A 22,129-nucleotide genomic window follows, 5' to 3' on the forward strand; every position below is an offset into this window, starting at 1 on the left:
TAGTTTCACGAATATGACGCATTGCATAATACGATGTGTATGAGGCTGTGGATAGACCAAGGCGACTCCAATAGCCCAAGCTCTGTTATAAGACCTGGCCGGGCCAGGCAGCCATCTGTAGGTAAGACCTAACTAGAGCAGGCAGCAGAGACAGTAAGACCTGGCTGGGCCAGGCAGGCAGAGTTAGTAAGACCTGGCTGGGCCAGGCAACTGAGGTTGTAAGACCTGGCTAGGCCAGGCATCCTTTTATTAGGATTTTTGGTGGTCATGTCTGTCCCTGAGATGATGTGCTGTAATGCATTCCATGAGATCATGTTTTTAAATCATGTTTTATAGTTCTGCTCATTGGGCTTGTATAGCTCATCCCTCTCCCCTATCCCCAGTCTTGCAGGTTCAGAGTTCAGAGGGAGTCCAGCAGGGTATGGAAGAAGATGAGATATGTAATAGTTAGTGTGGACATGTATTTGTAAAGAGATAGTGTACAGTGTATAGACTTGTGCTTGACTTAGACGAGTTGTAATCCCTTTTGTTTTCACATGATCAATATATGTATGGTTTCTTTGATTATTATGTATATGAGAAAACCAGGCTTAACATTATGAGTTATATATAGCAGAGATATAGTGCATGCACAGGTTAAGCCTTGGAGTAAGTTTTTATGATTTGAGACAATGTATGATCATGTATGGGATTTCACAGGTACACAGACAGTATAGCAGGCTTACTACGGGTCCCAGCGACCTTAAGTCGATCTGGATCCTAGTGCCAGTAGCAGTTCGGTTTCCGGGCTGTTACAGATTGGTATCAGAGCCCTAGGTTCACATGATCGGACCTATAGAGATAGAGTTGGGCTCAGAGAGGTGTAGTTGGTCAAGCACAATAGGAAAACATGTCCACTAGGATAGGATGTTGAGTCCTGTCTCTATGATGATGTGGAATGCCATGATTCATGCAGGTGAATTATTTATCAGTGATGTATGCTTATGTGCTCTGTTATGTGTTTTCCAGAAGTTTACGATGCGAGGAACTCGTCGATCCGCAAGATTGACTGGAGTCCCACCTAAAAGTGAGGGTAGAGCTGCTCGTCCACCTGCATTTCCAAGGGCAAGATCTCACAGGTCAAGCAGGGAAGGAACGTCATGAGACCCTAGAAGGTCTTCTGACGAGAGCAGTAGAGGAATAGGCAGAGGGGGAAGGTCAGAAGAAGAGAGAGTTGCTATAGAGGGCGATCAGAGTAGAGATGAAAGCATGGGCGTAGGAAGGTCAGAAGAAGGCATGGGGGAGTCTCAGGGAGGCGCACAGGCCTCGGGGTTTGGTTATCCACCCTTCCCACAGGGCCCAGGGTATCCGATGGGAGGCACGTCGGATTTCTCCAGCTTCGCCCCATATCCACCCTACATGCCCTATATGCCCTATCCTTCCTTTTATCCACCATATCATATGTATCCACCCCCACATTTTCCTCAAAGTCCGGCACAGCCTGAACCTAGAGAAGGAGTACCTCCACCACCCCCACCTGAACCAGTAGCCCCTGTTGTGGAAGCACAACAACCTAGTTCTTCAGGAGGAAATAAGGTGAAGATGACTGAGTACTTAAAGTTGGATGCTCCTAAATTCAATACGGGAGACGATCCTTTTGAGTATCTCAGTGCAGTCAGAATGATCACAAGTGAGTTGGGAGCAGATGACAGTAGGGCCATTGAGATGGCAGGGTTCACCTTAAAGTGCAAGAAAGCCAGGGAATGGTTCAAGAACTATGTGGACCCCAGAATAGACAGCATGACATGGGAAGAGTTCGCCAACGAATTTGCTGGGTGGGCTTTTCCTGACAGTTCCAGGGAGCTAAAGGTTGTGGAGTTTGAGCAGTTGAGACAGACGGAGGAGATGAGCGTTGATGAATATACAGATAAGTTCCTGGAATTGTTACCCTACGTGGGTCAAGCGTATGATACGGCTCAGAAGAAGGCAAAGAGATATGCCACGAGGCTTCATGCCAGGTATTTCTCCTTGATCCTCCACGCGGAGAAGGAGAGTTTCCACTCCATTGTGGATGCTGCTAGGAAGATGGAGGCCAGTGCCATACTACAGGGAGTAGTCAAGCAACCAAAGGCACAGCCTTCGGGTGCTAAACCAGGTTCTTCCTCACAGAGTACAGCAAGTGTGAGCAAGAAGAGATGGGAGAAACTCAGAGGAAAAAGAGGCAAGTTCTGGAACAGGATTAAGTCGAGTTTGGGAATGGGAAGTGGCTTCAGCTCTGGCTCAGATGCTCCAGTGTGCAAGAGGTGTGGAAGACAACACAGAGGAGCTTGTATGTTGGGATCTACAGCCTGCTATAGATGTGGGCAGGAGGGACATTATGCACGGGAATGTCCCCAGGCGACTTTGGTTGCACCATCGCAGCAGATGACTTCAGGCAGTGTAGTACAGTCAGCAGCTTCAGCCATACCACCAAGCAGTGGCAGAGGTCGTGGCAGAGGGGCAGCCTCTTCATCAGGGATGGGTTCCTGAGGTGCAGGTCCGTCAGCCCCAGCACGGATTTTCACCATGACTCAGCAGGAGGCAGACACTTCGAACACAGTGGTGTCAGGTAATCTCATCATTGGGTGTTTAGAGGTGTATGCTTTGATGGACCCCGGTGCTTCTCACTCTTTCATTGCTTCTAGAGCCGCAGAGAGGTTGGGTCTGATGGTGTCCGAGTTAGAGTGTCCTCTTTGGGTCAGTGGACCCAAATGTGATCCATCTTTGGCAGAGTCAGTCTGTCGGTTCAGTCCAGTGTGCATAGAGAGTAGATACCTTCCAGCTGACCTGGTGGTTCTAGAGTGGACAGATTTTGATGTCATTCTAGGGATGGATTGGTTATCTACGTATAATGCTACCTTGAACTGCAGGGACAAGGTAGTGAGTTTCAGAGACCAGGATGGGTCAGAGTGTGTCTTCAGAGGAGATAGGAGAGGGACACCGAAGGTGTAACAGCCCGGAAACCGAACTGCTACCGGCACTAGGATCCAGATCGGCTTAAGGCCGCCAGACCCGTAGTAAGCCTGCTATACTGTCTGTGTACCTGTGAAATCCCATACATGATCATACATGTTCTGAAAAAAAACATAAAACTTTCCTGTATTCCACGGCTTAACCTGTGCATGCACTATCTCTGTGCTATAACAATCCCTACTAGAGCTCCTTCATGCTCTAGGCGGATAAAACTCATCTATGTTAAGCCTGGTTCTTCCATACATACAACATAACACATTTACATAAAAAGATCATGTATACACAAGAAGGGATAACAACTCTTATAATCAAGCACCATTCTATACACTGTACACTATCTCTTTAGAATACATGTCCACACTAGCTATTACAAACTATGTACTCTTCCTGTACCCTGCTGACTTCCCTCTGAACTCTGAACCTGCACAACTGGGGTTAGGGGAGAGGAGTGAGCTACGATAGCCCAGTGAGTAGAACAGTAATAAAATATCAGGTGATCAAATATGCTCTCATGGAATGCATCACATCACAAGTAATCACATCATCTCAGTAGGACGGATCAAAATTCCCTCTATCTGTGTCCAGCCCACAAAGGAGCTCTTAGGACTGCATCTCATCTCGGGTACCGAAGTACCATGTGCCTGGTCCCCGTAGGGCTGTTCCAGGTCTTTCCTCCGAGGGCTAATGAATCCTCACTATGTCCATACCGTCTCATAGAAGCAATGTACAAGGAGCCATGCCAAGTACAAGGATTGATGCAATGCGCCATATTCGTGTACACTAATGCACTCACCCTATAGCATATTCATGATGCATGAAGCATGGTAAAATATTCATTTCTCATATTAAAAACTTAAGTTCAGTTCCACTCACCTCTGGCTGACTCTGTGCTAACTCTGCAAGTTCTGAAGCAGTGCTCACTGCTGACCTCCCTGATTCCTCTGGTCCGTTCCTACACAGGTGGACTCAAATGAGGGACCAAACTAACTCAAGAACATCTCTAAAAACTCCCCCAAAAACCCTCTAAAACATCCTAAAACAATCACATAAAACATGCAAAAGAAAGCTGGACAGGGCACTTTCGGCGGCAGGTTCGGCGGCCGAAACCCTCTCCAGAGACGAAACTCATGCATGTTCGGTGGCACCTTCGGCGGCCGAAGGTCTCGTCCAGAGACGAAACTCACACACTTTCGGCGGCCGAACTCCCACTTTCGGCGTCCGAAAGTCCCTTTCTAAACCGAAAGCCTAGCTTTCGGGGGCAGGCTTTAGCAGCCGAAACTGCTTCCACAAGGGGTTCGGCGGCCGAACCTTCCTTCGGCGGCCGAACCTGGTTTTGTCCAGAGGACAGAACCCTGCTCTGTTTCATGCAAACTCGCCCAAAAAGTTACCCAACATGCATATCAACTACTCCCAACTAGCACATACCATAAAACATGCATAAAGAGGTCCAAAGCTCTCCTAAAACCTCAACCAAGCACATCAAACAACACTTAAACATAAAATCATGCAAAACTTCAAAACTTCAACCAAAACCCTATTCATGCATACTAACCATACAACTCCCATAAAACCTTCAAAATCATTAAAAGAGGTTCTGGATCTTCACTTACCTCCTTAAAAACTTGAGGATGAGTGTAACGACCCGAAAATCTGTAATACCCGGCTAGTTCAGGCATCAGAATTCTTACCATCTGGTGGAATTCCGGAATGTCAGAGGTTCTAGAAGGGTAAGAGTGAAGGTTTTCTAAAGGGTTTTAAGTGTTTAAAAGGTTTGATTCAGAAAAGAGTTAAGTTGTGAGGAGAAGTGGCCTAAGGAGTTTCTGTCATGTTCGGCCCCCGAATGTTAAGTTCGGCCGCCGAAAGTGCCCAATGTTCGGCCCCCGAAGGTTATGTTCGGCCCCCGAACGTTGCATGGTTTTGCATGCAGTTTCGACAGCCGAAGCTGAGGTGGTCGGTTAGTTGTGCACACTCCTCAGTCCGTGGTTTGGCCAGGTGTTCACCTCCAGATCATGACCAGAGGTTTGGCCACGTCTCCCTTGACTCATCTGCAAGCTTTAATCAGCTTATGCAGAGGGTTGGTCTTTTGCAAAGGGGTTGAACGTTTTTGAGAGAAAAGAAGAGTTGTGAGGGTTTGAAGCTTTGGAGGAGGAGTTGCTGAGTTGGCTGTTCCTCTTCTGTTTTCACGAGGTAAGGGAAGTCTTTACACTTGTTTTAATGATTTAGAACAGCTTTTAAAGAGGTTAAGGGGAGAGTTATGTATATAGATTTAGTTTTGATGTTTTACTGGTGTAAGTATGTATATGTGTTATAGTTGCTGTTTTGTTGGGGTTAGTAGGTAGTTTTGGACCCCTTGATTCATATACCTGAGTATATGTGAGTGAAGGAGGAGTTATGCATGTATGGAGTGGGGTTGGTGCTTGGCAGGCTTGTTCATGCACGAAGCTGAGTTCTGGATGAACTCAGGTTCGGCCGCCGAAGGGAGGATTCGGCCGCCGAACCCCTTGTGGAGGCAGTTTCGGCTGCCTAAGGTGGCTTCCGAAAGAATGGACTTTCGGCTCTGTCATGCACATTCGGCCGCCGAAGGTGCCGCCGAAGGTGCTCTGTCCAGCCTTCTTTTGCATGTTTATGTGATTGTTTTCAGAGGTTCAGAGGGGATTATAGGGGATTGTTTAAGAGTGGATAAGAGTATGTTTGACACCTCATTCGAGTCCATTTGTGTAGGCTTGGACCCAACAGTTCAGGGAGGTCGTCAGGATTAGCAGTTGCAGCGTCAGTCAGGTTTCTGCTTGAGGAGCAGAGGTGAGTAGAACTAAACTTAATCTTTTTATTAAAGAAACAGAATGCTTTTCAGCATAGTTCATGCATCATGAATGCTATGATATGTATTAGGGTGATTGCATTAGAATCACGAAGATGGTGCATTGCATTATTCATTGATAGTGGGAATTGGACCAAGGCGACATCAATAGCTCTTAGAGGGAGTTTTGAGGTCATGTCTAATTCCAGATGATTGGACCCAGGCGACATCAATAGCCCGTCGAGGGAGTTTTGAAGTCATGTCCAATCAATGATGTGGAATGTATGCGTTGTGTTGCATTTTCATACAAGATGTGTATGAATGAACTATTTTCAGTGTTTCTACTCACTGGGCTTTAGAAGCTCATCCCTTTCCCTTAATCCCAGTTTTGCAGGTTCAGTATAGCAGGGAAAGTCAGCAACAGCAGAGTGGTGACTAGAAGACTGCATGTGTAATAGCCTAGTATGGACATGATGTAAATAACAGAAATATATGTAAAGGCATGTAATAGCTAGTAGGTCAGTATGATATAGTTTAGAATGTGCTTTGCCTAGTGTTTGCTTATCCCTTGTATATGCATGTATCCTGTTTTCAGTTTCTTGAGGAGAACTGTGTCAAAACAGACTTAATCAATGTTGTGTTTCGAAAACCCAGTGAAGGATAACTGTGAGGGAAGATAGGGTTTCATTCCCTTGACCCAAGACCAGTGCAAAGGAAAGACCAGGTTTGATTCCTGTGATCCACAGAGTAGACCACTAGAGAAGACCAGGTTTGATTCCTGTGACTCTATGGTAGCCAAGTTAACTTATGATATGCTGACCCTTACAGAGTGGGTTCTATGCTGCGGAGCGCATAGGGTATGGAGGTTACTTGGTAAAGCATCACTGGTGTATTATAGATAGCCCGAGGGCTAGTTCAGATTAGTATATCTGAGCATTTTGGTTCATATGATTGGACCTACAGAGAGTGTTTTGAAAGGTTAAGTCTGGTTGTTTAAAAGCAAAGTTTTAACAGGTAAGAGTCCAGTCGGATCATGTATGAGATTTTAGCAGGTACACAGAGTTCAGGTTAGGCTTACTACGGGTCTAGGCGGCCTTAAGCCGATCTGGATCCTAGTGCCGAACGGTTCGGACCGTTACAAAGAGGGTACCGGTTTCCGGGCTGTTACAGATGGTATCAGAGCATAGGGCCTCCTAAGTACGGTGTGTTAAATCCCACATCGGAAAGAGGTTGTTTTAGAAGTCATAGAAAGGCAAAGCACAATAAGTTAAATCATGTCCACTAAGATAGGAAGTTTGTTTTGCATGCTGATGTGAAAGGCCATGTTGGATGCTATGCATGTATATGTTCTATGTTCATGTGTCTTTCATGTGAACTATATGTGTGCTAATGTTTGCTTATTTGTGTTTTGTGTTTTCAGAAGAGCTAAGATGAGTGGAATTAGTCCTCAGAGTGATTCAGATCCGTCGGAAGGGTCTTTTGATGATAGTAGCGAAGGAATGAATCTAGAATCAGAAAACAGGAGAGAGCTAGAAGTGGATGTGCAAAGAAGGGATGTAGGTGTACAGGTGAATTTAGATGAAGAGACTTTAGAGGATACTCAGATCAAGGACTCTAGGATAGGAGAGAGTGAACCCTCCACTTGGAGTACAGCTACCTGGAAAGGAGTGAAATGGGGGCACACTAGCAAGAAAAAGGTCAGGGGCCTTAGAAGGTCAAGAAAGAGAGAATTAGGGACTAGTAGTGCTGGTCCGAGTTTTGCTCGAGGCAAACCAAAATGTTTGAGGTGTGGAAGGTCGCATAAGGGAGTTTGTCTTGTTGGCACGCCAGGATGTTATAGGTGTGGACAGGAGGGACATATGATGCGTGAGTGTCCTTTTGCGCCCCAGTTGATTCAGTCCCAGCGAACATTTTCTGGTAGAGCTATACAGCAGGGAATAGCACCCTCAGGTCCAGTGGTGTCAGGTATGCTCGTGAGTTTTGATGTATATGTTTGTTTTTGTGAATCCTAGTAGGATGGAAAGTAATAGAATGGAATAGAATTACATGTTCAGAGTAACAGGTAAAGAGATGGAGAGTTAGAGAAAAGTTCATAGCTAAGAGTGAAAGAAATAGCGTATCCGAAAAGAGGTAAAGAGAGAGAGTTGGTATCAGATGCTTTGTTTCAGGTTTCTCGTATCCCAGGCATAGTGAGAATGGTTCTCTCAAGTAAGAAGTCAAGGTAAGTAAAGGTAAGTAAGATAAAAGCAGAAAGAAAAGTGGGATAGATCAGAAAAAGAGGAAAACACAAAAAAAAAAAAAAAAAAAAACAAAGAAAAATAGTTTAGAGTTAGTCTGGGAATAGGTGGTAGTTGAGGCAGAGGAAAAGGTCAGTCTTTTCTTCAGTGGATTCCCGAGAGAAGTTCCATTTGCTTTAGCTTGGATCTTCACCCTGACTCAGTAAGAGGCTGCTACATCACACACGGTGACGTCAGGTGCGTTCACGTGAAAGTATTGAGATGTGTATGCTAGTTGTTTTGAACCCCAGTGTCTTCGCTTTTCTTGTTGCGTAGTGAGCCGATGATAGCATGGGTTTGGTGACTTCTGGGCTTAGAGTGTTTTTCTTGGGTCAATGGACCTGAGTGTGATCCATCTGAGGTAGAGTCAGTCAGTTCAGTTCAGAGTTTGTGGTGAGTAGATGCAATCCAGCTGACCTTATGGTTCTAGAGGTGACTGTATGATGTCCTTCTAGGGCGGATTGATGCATTACTCATGGTACTACCTGTGTCCATAGAGACAAGGTAGGGAAATTGGATGGGTCAGGCAGTCCTTAAGAAAGGACAGAGTATAGGAGGACAGAGTATAGTGTAGATGCCTAGAAGTTTGATATCAGTCCTACAGGCTCATCGTTATACAGGAAAGGTTGTCAGCGGGTTCTTTTAGCTCTTGTGAGCAAGTTTGTCAGGACAGGGAAGCAGCCTCAGTGCCCTTTTCTAGTGAGTACTAGAGGTTTCCCAGGTAGGCTGTCAGGTTTACCATCTGTCAGGGAGGTAGGATTGGAATGAGAATGGTATCTGGACGCGGAACCATTGCTTCCTCTCTTTCCTCTACCGAATGGCACCTGCAGAGAGAGAGCTAAGAATAGTTAGGATAGGCTTGGTAGTTAAGGGTTTTATCTGACTTAGTACCTCACCCTCGTATATGCACAAGTTGGTGTGGGAAACGAAAGATGAATCCTTAAGGTTTTGCTCTGATAGGTTAATAGATCAGTGAGTGCAAGCTGGTAAGTAAGTACCAAGTTGTCCTTGTTAGGATTGCTAATCGTTTAGCTGCTCTGATAAAAGATGTTTATGGTTTTGGTGTGAAAGATAAAGAGAAAAAGGAATAAGGATCAGCGTAGCGCAGCGAAAGCTGTAGAGTTCCGAAAAAGGATTTTGCCGTATGGACTCAACTCAGGAAAATAGAGATTCAGGAATTCTCTCTTTCGAGAGAAGTGGTAGGCTTTATATGTTTATCTGTTTGTGTTTTTTTAACATTCGAGGACGAATGTTTTATAAGGGGGGAAGAATGTAATACCCGGCTAGTTCAGGCATCAGAATTCTTACCATCTGGTGGAATTCCGGAATGTCAGAGGTTCTAGAAGGGTAAGAGTGAAGGTTTTCTAAAGGGTTTTAAGTGTTTAAAAGGTTTGATTCAGAAAAGAGTTAAGTTGTGAGGAGAAGTGGCCTAAGGAGTTTCTGTCATGTTCGGCCCCCGAATGTTAAGTTCGGCCGCCGAAAGTGCCCAATGTTCGGCCCCCGAAGGTTATGTTCGGCCCCCGAACGTTGCATGGTTTTGCATGCAGTTTCGACAGCCGAAGCTGAGGTGGTCGGTTAGTTGTGCACACTCCTCAGTCCGTGGTTTGGCCAGGTGTTCACCTCCAGATCATGACCAGAGGTTTGGCCACGTCTCCCTTGACTCATCTGCAAGCTTTAATCAGCTTATGCAGAGGGTTGGTCTTTTGCAAAGGGGTTGAACGTTTTTGAGAGAAAAGAAGAGTTGTGAGGGTTTGAAGCTTTGGAGGAGGAGTTGCTGAGTTGGCTGTTCCTCTTCTGTTTTCACGAGGTAAGGGAAGTTTTTACACTTGTTTTAATGATTTAGAACAGCTTTTAAAGAGGTTAAGGGGAGAGTTATGTATATAGATTTAGTTTTGATGTTTTACTGGTGTAAGTATGTATATGTGTTATAGTTGCTGTTTTGTTGGGGTTAGTAGGTAGTTTTGGACCCCTTGATTCATATACCTGAGTATATGTGAGTGAAGGAGGAGTTATGCATGTATGGAGTGGGGTTGGTGCTTGGCAGGCTTGTTCATGCACGAAACTGAGTTCTGGATGAACTCAGGTTCGGCCGTCGAAGGGAGGATTCGGCCGCCGAACCCCTTGTGGAGGCAGTTTCGGCTGCCTAAGGTGGCTTCCGAAAGAATGGACTTTCGGCTCTGTCATGCACATTCGGCCGCCGAAGGTGCCGCCGAAGGTGCTCTGTCCAGCCTTCTTTTGCATGTTTATGTGATTGTTTTCAGAGGTTCAGAGGGGATTATAGGGGATTGTTTAAGAGTGGATAAGAGTATGTTTGACACCTCATTCGAGTCCATTTGTGTAGGCTTGGACCCGACAGTTCAGGGAGGTCGTCAGGATTAGCAGTTGCAGCGTCAGTCAGGTTTCTGCTTGAGGAGCAGAGGTGAGTAGAACTAAACTTAATCTTTTTATTAAAGAAACAGAATGCTTTTCAGCATAGTTCATGCATCATGAATGCTATGATATGTATTAGGGTGATTGCATTAGAATCACGAAGATGGTGCATTGCATTATTCATTGATAGTGGGAATTGGACCAAGGCGACATCAATAGCCCTTAGAGGGAGTTTTGAGGTCATGTCTAATTCCAGATGATTGGACCCAGGCGACATCAATAGCCCGTCGAGGGAGTTTTGAAGTCATGTCCAATCAATGATGTGGAATGTATGCGTTGTGTTGCATTTTCATACAAGATGTGTATGAATGAACTATTTTCAGTGTTTCTACTCACTGGGCTTTAGAAGCTCATCCCTTTCCCTTAATCCCAGTTTTGCAGGAAGACCAGGTTTGATTCCTGTGACTCTATGGTAGCCAAGTTAACTTATGATATGCTGACCCTTACAGAGTGGGTTCTATGCTGCGGAGCGCATAGGGTATGGAGGTTACTTGGTAAAGCATCACTGGTGTATTATAGATAGCCCGAGGGCTAGTTCAGATTAGTATATCTGAGCATTTTGGTTCATATGATTGGACCTACAGAGAGTGTTTTGAAAGGTTAAGTCTGGTTGTTTAAAAGCAAAGTTTTAACAGGTAAGAGTCCAGTCGGATCATGTATGGGATTTTAGCAGGTACACAGAGTTCAGGTTAGGCTTACTACGGGTCTAGGCGGCCTTAAGCCGATCTGGATCCTAGTGCCGAACGGTTCGGACCGTTACAAAGAGGGTACCGGTTTCCGGGCTGTTACAAAATCGGACCGCTACCGGCGCTAGGATCTGGGTCGACTTAAGGCCGCCGGGACCCGTAGCAAGCCAAACATACATCCTGGAAACCTGTTTAATCCCATACATGATCAACAAACATACATAAAAATTAAAACTTTACTTGCATACATTCTATCATACGCCAAACTCAACCTGTGCATGCACTGAACATATACATAATCATATCTTGACCCCTCTGTGGGATCTCACCAATGCCCCCAATGGGTGGCATAACATGTGTTGAGTTGGCTAAACATAGTCATCAGTAAACATCTAGGATCATGTAATAAAAAGGGATTACAACATCCATAGGGTCAAGCACAACTTCTAATCCTCGATATCAATATACAAAACATAACTATTCAACTTTACATTATCTTACAATTTATCATGTCCACTTTCTAACTATTACAAACATAAGACTTTACTCTTCTTGACTTCTCTGTCTAGCCCGTACCTGCAATCCTGGGAGATTAGGGAAAAGGGGTGAGCTACTAGAGCCCAGTGAGCAGAATAATAGCAAACAATATTTAAAATCTCATGCCATTATGTAATGCAACACATCACAACTAATCACATCTCGGATGGTATTGTCACCAATAGTCCTCTACATTTCCAAAGTGCCGGGACGTAGAATGGGTACAACCGGTCTTTCTCTTAACATCATATCATACATACCAATGTGCCAGGGACGTAGAATGGGTACAACCTGGACTTTCTCTTACATAGTGCCAGGGACGTAGAATGGGTACAACATGGACTTTCTCTTACATAGTGCCAGGGACGTAGAATGGGTACAACATGGACTTCCATACCATCTCATGCCGTAGCATCATCATACCATATGAGGACTAAAGGATCATTCAATGACCAATCCACATCAACATCATAAATGCAATGCAACATATTCGTGAATTCTAATGCAAGCAACCTAATTCATCACATGGCATTCATGATGCATGAACATGCTCAACTGTATAATTCATTTGCTTTAAAACATAAAGGTTTATTCTACTCACCTCTGGCCGAAGCTCTACTGACTCAGAAGTAGCTGAACTCATTGCTGGGGTCCTCGGTTCCTCGGGTCCGAACCTACACAGGTGGACTCAAATGAGGGACTAAACAACTAGAACATAACTCTAAAAACATCCCCCAAAAACCCCCTAAAACACCTCAAAACCATCATGCAAAAACATGCAAAGGAAGGCAAAACAGGGCAAGTTCGGCGGCACCTTCGGCGGCCGAAAGTACCTCCAGAGCCGAAACCCAGGCAGGTTCGGCGGCACCTTCGGCGGCCGAAAGTCCCAGACAGAGACGAAAGTCTCTTTTCAGGGGCAACTTCGGCAGCCGAAAGGCCTGCCTCCCCAGCCATGTTCGGCGGCCGAAAGTTCCTTCGGCTGCCGAACCTGGTTTATGCCAAAGGGCATAAACTTGGCTCCTTTAAGCACATTTGCCTCCCAAAACTTCCAATCATGCATTTAGCTCAACCAAAACATGCAAATATACATACATTGGCTCCTAGGGGCCTCAAACTAACTTAAACCCCAACTACAACACACAACAACAACACAAAACCAACATACATTGCTCAAAACATAACATTAACTCAAAAACCTAACTATGAGCTAAACATGCATTCTACCCCAAAGATCTTGCATAAAGCTTACATTAAACATGAAATGAGCTTAAGATCGGCTCTTACCTCTTGAAGATCGAGAGAGAGACGTCCTAAACTCGGAGGTGGGAGATTTTTGAGTCCTTGAACCTCAAAGCTCCAAAACTTGCTAAAAACTTGGAAATCTTCAAAACAAGATGAAAACTTGTGAAAAACTTGAAAGATTTGAAGGAAAGAACTCAAGGGTGGTGAGGAATGGCGGAAAAGCTCACCTTGGCCGAAAATGGGGAAAAGCTCGCCCGTTTTCGGCTAAGGGACCCTTTTATAGTGGCTGGCCAGGCCACGTTCGGGGGCCGAAAGTGCCTCCGCATGCATGCCATGTTCGGCGGCCGAACTTGAGGTTCGGCGGTCGAACCTGGACTTTCCTCACTTATGCCTTCGGGGGCCTAAAGCACTCCCGAAGTGCATGCATGTTCGGCGACCGAACTTTGAGTTTCGGCGGCCGAACCTGAGTTTTCCTCCAAGGGTGTTTTTATTCAAAAACTCATTTCCTCTTTACTTAAAATCATCACAAACATTAAAACATTTCATGAAAACGTGGTTTTACCCCTTCTAGAGGTCTCCGACATCCGAGATTCCACCGGACGGTAGAAAATCCGATACCGGAGTCTAGCCGGGTATTACAATGAGTGATCCTAACGTGGAGATAGGGAGAAAACCTCTTCCAAAGCTCTAAGCTTCAAAACTTACTATTTTTGCTCAAAACCTTCACAACACACCAAAACTCTTAAAACCCTTGAAAGATTTGGTGAAAATCATGGAAAACATGAAAGTCAACATGGGAGAGGCTGGAACTCACCTCTGGCTCCAAGTGGAGGAGAAATATCCTCCTTCCACCGACCTTTGGCCCTTAAATAGGTGGCTGGCCAGACCACCTTCGGCAGCCGAAGGAGAACCCGAAACCATGCAATGTTCGGCGGCCGAAAGTGACCTTCGGCGGCCGAACCTTTGCATTTGTCCCTTGTTGCTTTTCTTTCAAAACTCATATCCTTTAACACTTTAAACCATTCAAAACTCTTAAAACACACATGAAAACATATGTCTTACCCTTCTTGAGGGTTCCGACACTCGAGATTCCACCGATCTACAGGAATTCCGATGCCGGACTCAAGCCGGGTATTACAGAAGGGTTTGATATCAGCCCTCCAGGCCCGTAGGTTGTTGAGGAGGGGTTGTCAGGGGTTCATAGCTCATGTGAGAGAGCTAGACAGTCAGGTTAGGGAACCATCCTCAGTATCAGTGGTTAGAGAATTCCCAGATGTGTTTCCTGAAGAGCTTCCAGGACTACCACCTGATAGGGAAATAGAGTTCGAGATCGAATTGCTGCCTGGTACCAGACCGATCTCTATTCCTCCCTACAGGATGGCACCAGCAGAGCTGAGAGAGTTGAAAGAGCAGTTACAGGACTTGGTAGACAAGGGTTTCATCCGCCCGAGTACCTCACCTTGGGGTGCTCCAGTACTGTTTGTCAGAAAGAAGGATGGATCTCCTAGACTTTGTATTGACTACAGGCAGTTGAACAAAGTCACTATCAAAAACAAGTATCCTTTACCCAGGATCGATGATCTATTCGACCAGCTGGCAGGAGCAAGTTGTTTCTCGAAAATAGATCTGAGATCCGGATACCACCAGTTGAAGATCAGGGAAGAGGATGTATCCAAGACCGCTTTCAGAACCAGATATGGGCATTATGAGTTCCTAGTAATGTCGTTCGGGTTGACTAACGCCCCTGCCGCATTCATGGATCTCATGAACAGAGTTTTCAGGGAGTACCTAGATCGTTTTGTGATCGTCTTTATAGATGATATCTTGGTGTACTCTAGGCATGCAGAGGAACATGCCCAGCATCTGTGGATAGTGCTACAGACCTTGAGAGAGCATGGCTTGTATGCCAAGTTCTCTAAATGCGAGTTCTGGCTGAGGAGCATTTCCTTTTTGGGACATGTAGTATCAGAAGAAGGAATAGCAGTAGACCCCAAAAAGGTAGAGGCAGTAGCCAATTGGCCTACACCCACTACAGTGATCGAGATCAAGAGTTTTCTGGGTTTGGCAGGCTACTATCGGAGGTTCATTCAGGACTTCTCGAAGATAGCTGCTCCTATGACCAGACTGACCAGAAAGAATCAGAAATTTGTATGGTCTGAGGAATGTGATGAGAGTTTTGAAGAGTTGAAGAGACGGTTAACTTCAGCACCGGTGTTAGCTCTGCCGATCAGTGAAGAAGATTTCACAGTGTTTTGTGATGCATCCCGGGTGGGATTAGGTTGTGTGTTGATGCAGAATGACAGAGTGATAGCTTATGCTTCTAGACAGCTGAAGAAGCACGAGCTGAATTATCCGACACACGATCTGGAGATGGCAGCTGTTATTTTTGCACTTAAGATGTGGAGGCATTACCTCTATGGGGTAAAGTGTGAGATCTATACGGATCATAAGAGCCTGCAGCACATCTTGAGTCAAAGAGAGCTTAACTTGCGGCAGAGACGGTGGGTAGAATTGCTCAGTGATTATGAGTGCAAGATCCAGTATCATCCGGGTAAGGCGAATGTAGTAGCTGATGCCTTAAGCCGGAAGTCACTTGGCAGCTTATCCCACATTACAGTAGAGAGACGACCGATGGTGAAGGACTTCTTCAAGCTCATGGAAGAGGGGTTACAGTTGCAGTTAGCTGATACAGGTGCTTTGATTGCACAGATGAGAGTTACACCTGTGTTTCTAGAGCAAGTAGCTCTGAAACAGCACGAAGATCCGGAGTTAGTAAAGATTGCCAGGACTGTTCAGTCAGGCAACAATGCAGAGTTCAGATTTGACAGTGAGGGGATTCTTCGTCATGGTAAGAGATTATGTGTACCAGCTGACAGCAGTTTAAAGGAAGACATTATGAGGGAAGCTCATAATGCAAGATATAGCGTTCACCCTGGAGCCACCAAGATGTATCAAGATCTAAGAAAGGTGTATTGGTGGCCAGCGATGAAGAGGGAAGTGGCACAGTTTGTGTCAGCCTGCGAGATTTGTCAAAGGGTGAAGCTAGAGCACCAGAAGCCGGCTGGAATGCTTAACCCACTGCCGATTCCAGAGTGGAAATGGGAGAACATAGCGATGGATTTTGTGGTGGGGTTACCGGCGACGTCCAACAGGCTAGACTCCATATGGGTGATTGTGGATAGACTCACTAAATCTGCCCACTTCATTCCAGTCAGGAGTAACTATTCTGTGGACAAGTTAGCGCAGGTGTATGTAGAAGAGATAGTGAGGCTGCATGGAGTTCCAGTGTCGATAGTATCAGATAGAGGACCACAGTTTACCTCCAGGTTTTGGCAGACTCTGCAAGCTGCTATGGGCACAAGATTGGATTTCAGCACTGCTTTCCATCCGCAGACAGACGGTCAGTCAGAGAGGACCATCCAAACGATAGAAGATATGTTGAGAATGTGTGTGTTAGACTTTGGCGGTTCTTGGAGGCAGCATCTACCTCTGGTGGAGTTTGCTTACAACAACAGCCATCATGCTAGCATAGGGATGGCTCCTTATGAAGCTCTATATGGGAGGAGGTGCAGAACACCTGTTTGCTGGGAAGAGGTAGGAGAGAAGGCTCTTGCAGGGCCAGAGTTAGTTGAGATTACCAACAAGTTGGTGCCTATCATCAGAGAGAGGATCAGAACAGCTGTAAGCAGACAGAAAAGCTATGCAGACATCCGTAGGAAGCAGATAGAGTTCCAGGAGGGGGATATGGTATTGCTAAAGGTGTCTCCAATGAAAGGAGTGGTTCGCTTTGGAAGAAAGGGTAAACTAGCCCCACGGTACATTGGTCCCTTTGAGATCTTGCAGAAGATGGGAAATGTGTCGTATAAGCTGGATTTACCTGCATCGATTGAACGAATTCACCCGGTATTCCATGTTTCGATGTTGAGAAAATTTGTGTCGGATCCGAGTAAGGTTCTCATTGAGCCTGATGTAGAGATCCTCGGAGATCTCACTTATGTAGAACAGCCAGTACGGATCTTGGACACATAGATCAGGAAGTTAAGGAACAAGGAGATACCAATGGTGAAAGTCCTGTGGAACCACCACAACCTAGAAGAGTGCACCTGGGAGACGCGGGAGTCTATGCTCCAACAATACCCATATTTGTTTTAAGGTGAGTTGTTTCCCTTTTCTATGTGTATGTGTTAGTTGTTTGAGGAACATTCGGGGACGAATGTTCGTAAGGGGGGGAGAATGTAATACCCGGCTAGAGTCCAGCATTGGAATTCCTGTAGTCCGGTGGAATCTCGGGTGTCGGGACCCTCTAGAAGGGTAATACATGTGTTTTCTAAAGTATTTGAGCTTGGTTTCATGTTTTAAAGGGTGAAATGCAAAGAGTTTTTGAAGGAAAAGCAACAAGGGAGAAATGCAAAGGTTCGGCTGCCGAAGGTCACTTTCGGCCGCTGAACATTGCATGGTTTCGGATTCACGTTCGGCTGTCGAAGGTGGTCTAGCCAGCCACCTATAAAAAGGGCCACAGGTCGGTGGAAGGAGGATATTTTCCTTCCACTTGCAGCCAGAGGTGAGGCCAAACCCTTCCCATGTTGACTTTGATGATTTTCATGTTTCTCACCAAATCTTTCAAGGTTTTTAAGAGTGTTGGTGTGTTTTGAAGGTTTAGAGCAAAAACAACAAGTTTGAAAGCTTGGAGCTTTGGAAGAGGTTTTCTCCATATCTCCACGTTAGGATCACTCATCCTCAAGTTCTTTAGGAGGTAAGGGTTGATCCTGAGTTTCTTTGATGAGTTTTGAAGGTTTTATGGAAGTTTTATGGGTAGTATGCATGATTAGGTTTAGATGAGATTTTTGGGTGATTTGTGTGTTCCAGCATGTTTAAGTGTTGTTTGCTCTGTTTGTTTGAGGTTTAGGATAGTTTTGGACCTCTTTATGCATGTTATATGGTATGTGCTAGTTGGGAGTAGCTGACATGCATGTTGGATAAGTTTGGGGGAAAGTTTGCATGAAACAGAGCAGGGTTCTGCCCAACGGGCAAAACCAGGTTCGGCCGCCGAAGGAAGGTTCGGCCGCCGAAGGAAGGTTTGGCCGCCGAACCCCTTGTGGAGGTAGTTTCGGCTGCCAAAGCTTGCCCCCGAAAGCTAGGCTTTCGGATTAGAAAGGGACTTTCGCCCGTCGAAAGAGGGAGTTCGGCCGCCGAAAGTGTGTGAGTTTCGTCTCTGGACGAGACTTTCGGCCGCCGAAGGTGCCGCCGAACATGCATGAGTTTCGTCTCTGGAGAGGGGTTTCGGCCGCCGAACCTGCCGCCGAAAGTGCCCTGTCCAGCCTTCTTTTGCATGTTTTATGTGATTGTTTTAGGATCGTTTAGAGGGCTTTTGGGGAGTTTCTTAGAGATATTCTTGAGTTAGTTTGGTCCCTCATTTGAGTCCACCTGTGTAGGTACGGACCAGAGGAACCCTAGAGAGCAGCAGTGAGCACTGCTTCAGAACCTGCAGAGTTAGTACAGAGTCAGCCAGAGGTGAGTGGAACTTCTCTTTTCAGAACTAAACTGCTTTGAGCATATTTCATGCATCATAATGAGTCCAGTAGGATGCTTGCATTAGTTTCACGAATATGACGCATTGCATAATACGATGTGTATGAGGCTGTGGACAGACCAAGGCGACTCCAATAGCCTAAGCTCTGTTATAAGACCTGGCCGAGCCAGGCAGCCATCTGTAGGTAAGACCTGACTAGAGCAGGCAGCAGAGATAGTAAGACCTGGCTGGGCCAGGCAGGCAGAGTTAGTAAGACCTGGCCGGGCCAGACAACTGAGGTTGTAAGACCTGGCTAGGCCAGGCATCCTTTTATTGGGATTTTTGGTGGTCATGTCTGTCCCTGAGATGATGTGCTATAATGCATTCCATGAGATCATGTTTTTAAATCATGTTTTATAGTTCTGCTCATTGGGCTTGTATAGCTCATCCCTCTCCCCTATCCCCAGTCTTGCAAGTTCAGAGTTCAGAGGGAGTCCAGCAGGGTATGGAAGAAGATGAGATATGTAATAGTTAGTGTGGACATGTATTTGTAAAGAGATAGTGTACAGTGTATAGACTTGTGCTTGACTTAGACGAGTTGTAATCCCTTTTGTTTTCACATGATCAGTATATGTATGGTTTCTTTGATTATTATGTATATGAGAAAACCAGGCTTAACATTATGAGTTATATATAGCAGAGATATAGTGCATGCACAGGTTAAGCCTTGGAGTAAGTTTTTATGATTTGAGACAATGTATGATCATGTATGGGATTTCACAGGTACACAGACAGTATAGCAGGCTTACTACGGGTCCCGGCGACCTTAAGTCGATCTGGATCCTAGTGCCGGTAGCAGTTCGGTTTCCGGGCTGTTACAGCAAGACTGTTGGGTGAAATGTAAAAGCAGAAGCAAGATAGTGTGGTGTTAAAAATTGACAACAAGTCTACCATTGCACTGACCAAGAACCCAATTCATCATGAGAGAAGTAAGCACATTGATACAAAATTTCATTTTATACGTAACTGTGTGCAATGTGCAGACATAGAGGTGGAGTATGTGAAGACACAGGAACTGTTGGCTGATATCCTAACGAAGCCTCTTGGTCGCCTGAAGATTGAAGAACTGCAGCTCAAGATCGGATTGAATAACATCAAGCAACTGCAACAAGGTTAGGAGGGTGAATGTGGTGTTTTTAATCTTATTGCTATGCTTAGTTGTTTACTGTTATTTTTGTTTTTTTAAATGCAGCAGTTGGTCTTCTTTTATTTGTATAACAAATTATTTAGTGTGTTGTTAGTTGTTGATTTGTCATGGATTTGCTGGAGTAAATCTTTAGGAAGGTGGAGTGTTATATGGGAATTTACTATGTATTTAGTCCCCATTTTAATTGAATAAAAATTGAGCTAAAAGGAAAACTATGTTGCTGTTACAACACCAAATAAATTTTAATTAAAGTCTCATGTTCATCGTCTTCTTCGCCTGTTTTGTTATATTTGATTATTGTTTCATATTTTTTTTGCGTGGGTTTTTTATCTGACAAACTTGTCAGTATGCAGAATTCAACAACTATGGGCCAAGTTTCGATAAGAAATCTCGTGTTGCCTGGAATGGAATCAAGAGTCTTAATCGCCAACAGGGCCATAAATTTCACACCGGGTAGATTCCTTTGAGGAGATACTTGGATCAAGGGCATAGTGCCCTATGTACCTTACTTGACAATGCATTGAAAGAGGTATTTTTCTTTTCTAGTACCCATTGATCGATATTTGCCTAAAAAAACTAGATTTTACTTCAGAAAAATAAAAAATCAGTCAGCCTTCCCATGTGTTTTTCTATTGTTTAATTGGTTGATATCATTAATGAACATCAAATTTTTTCTCTTTGATGAGTTGCAAAACTCACAACTTTTTTCTTATTAAATTCTATGATTTTTCTATAATTTTTATGTAAACAATTGATTTTTATTTAGAATTTAATTTGGGACAGATTTTTGAGCAGAAAGTAAGAAAAGGAACAAAAAGATGCTGAATTAGAAGATTTTTGGACTTTTCGATTTGTTACATGTGATTTGTACTGATCCGCTTTCAAGTTGTCGAGTTACAATTGCTCCATCTATTAAGAAAGGATGCAGAGGACTCTCTTCTCTGATGTGTGCTATATTATAATTTCCTATTCTTGAAGGAGTGGTCGGGATTAAGCCACATGGCGATACCTGCGAAAAACGAAGGACTCTTGTTTTTATAGCCTTTGGCAAGGCTGTAGCCCAAGACGATGGACAGCTCCAGAATTTAAAATTTCGCTAGCTCATCGCGATTTTTCTAACTATACAGAGATAAGATCAACTTCATATTGGAGCAAACACAATTAGATTGAAGTAGGGATAAGATAGAAGTAGTAGAGTTTATTTTAAATTGTGAATATTTATTTTTTTATTGAGAAAGACTTATATAAAGGCTGCCCAAGAATTAACCTAGGCATATTATATTTTCTCTTCTTCTTCTCCTCTCCCATATTCGGTTTGCCGCTCCCTTCTTTTTATATTTTCTTTAGTTTTTGCAATTTTATTACGATTCTTAGAGGCTAAACAATTCTTTTCGGTAGAAGATTAATCCAAATTGAGGTTTTATTCAAGTTGTGAGATTATGTGCTTAAATTCTCTTCATCTTATTTCTATTTTTTATTAATTTCTAATTTCGGGAAACACCACCTCCATTGTTATCCTCTTAAGAATACAAGAAGCCTATTAAATCTTTTGGAAAGACAACATATTGCTAATTTACCCAATTAAATCCATAATTGTTTAATTGGGTTAATAATTAGTAATTAGCATATTCGTTTATGTTAAGGAATTAGTAGATTTGACTTAAATAATTCGCGTATTATTATGGAAGTTTGACTTCTTCTCTCTTAAAACGGTTAACTAATTAAATCTACACATGTGTTGGGGTTGTTAATTAACTAGAAATTAATTTAGGTGTGAAGCAGATTAATTTAATCATAAGAAATAACTAGTGAAATTCGCGTGTTTAATAACTATAACCAAACAATAGATAATAAAATGAACTATTTTTCTAATTAATTATCAACTTCCAAACTCCTCAATTTGATTATCTTCCGCTGAATTTAATTTAATTATTTGTTTCATCATCTCAATTGAATTATTTATTTTTCTTTTAAGTTTTTTTAGTTTGTCAAAGGTAAAATCAATTTTTTCAAACAACAATTTTCTTCTCTCTTTTCTTATTTTAAACTATTCTTCTTACTCAACTAGCCATTTAGATTAAACAGAGTTAAGGTATCTGTGAGATTGATGCTCACTTACTCTATCTATAAATTCATATTAAATCAAGAAAATGAAGATAAGTTTTAATTGACGGATTTGAAGCCCGTCACTCTCGATCTCCTCACTAATACATTCTAAATTCCTAGGATCGTAGATATCATAGATTCCTTTTTTTTTTTTAACACATCTTTAATGTTGTAAAAGAAGAAAAAATCAAGGAAAATATAATATTACTAATTATCGTAATACCAAATTAATATAATTATATATTTCGTGAAAGTTATAAAGAAATAAAACTAAGAGAAGAAAAGTACAAGAGATTTAGCTTTATTTATATAATTTTATAAAATTTGAGAATTTTTGTAATATTGTAA

This window comes from Manihot esculenta, chromosome 9 (genome assembly GCF_001659605.2).
Source record: "Manihot esculenta cultivar AM560-2 chromosome 9, M.esculenta_v8, whole genome shotgun sequence".
Lineage (NCBI taxonomy): Eukaryota > Viridiplantae > Streptophyta > Magnoliopsida > Malpighiales > Euphorbiaceae > Manihot > Manihot esculenta.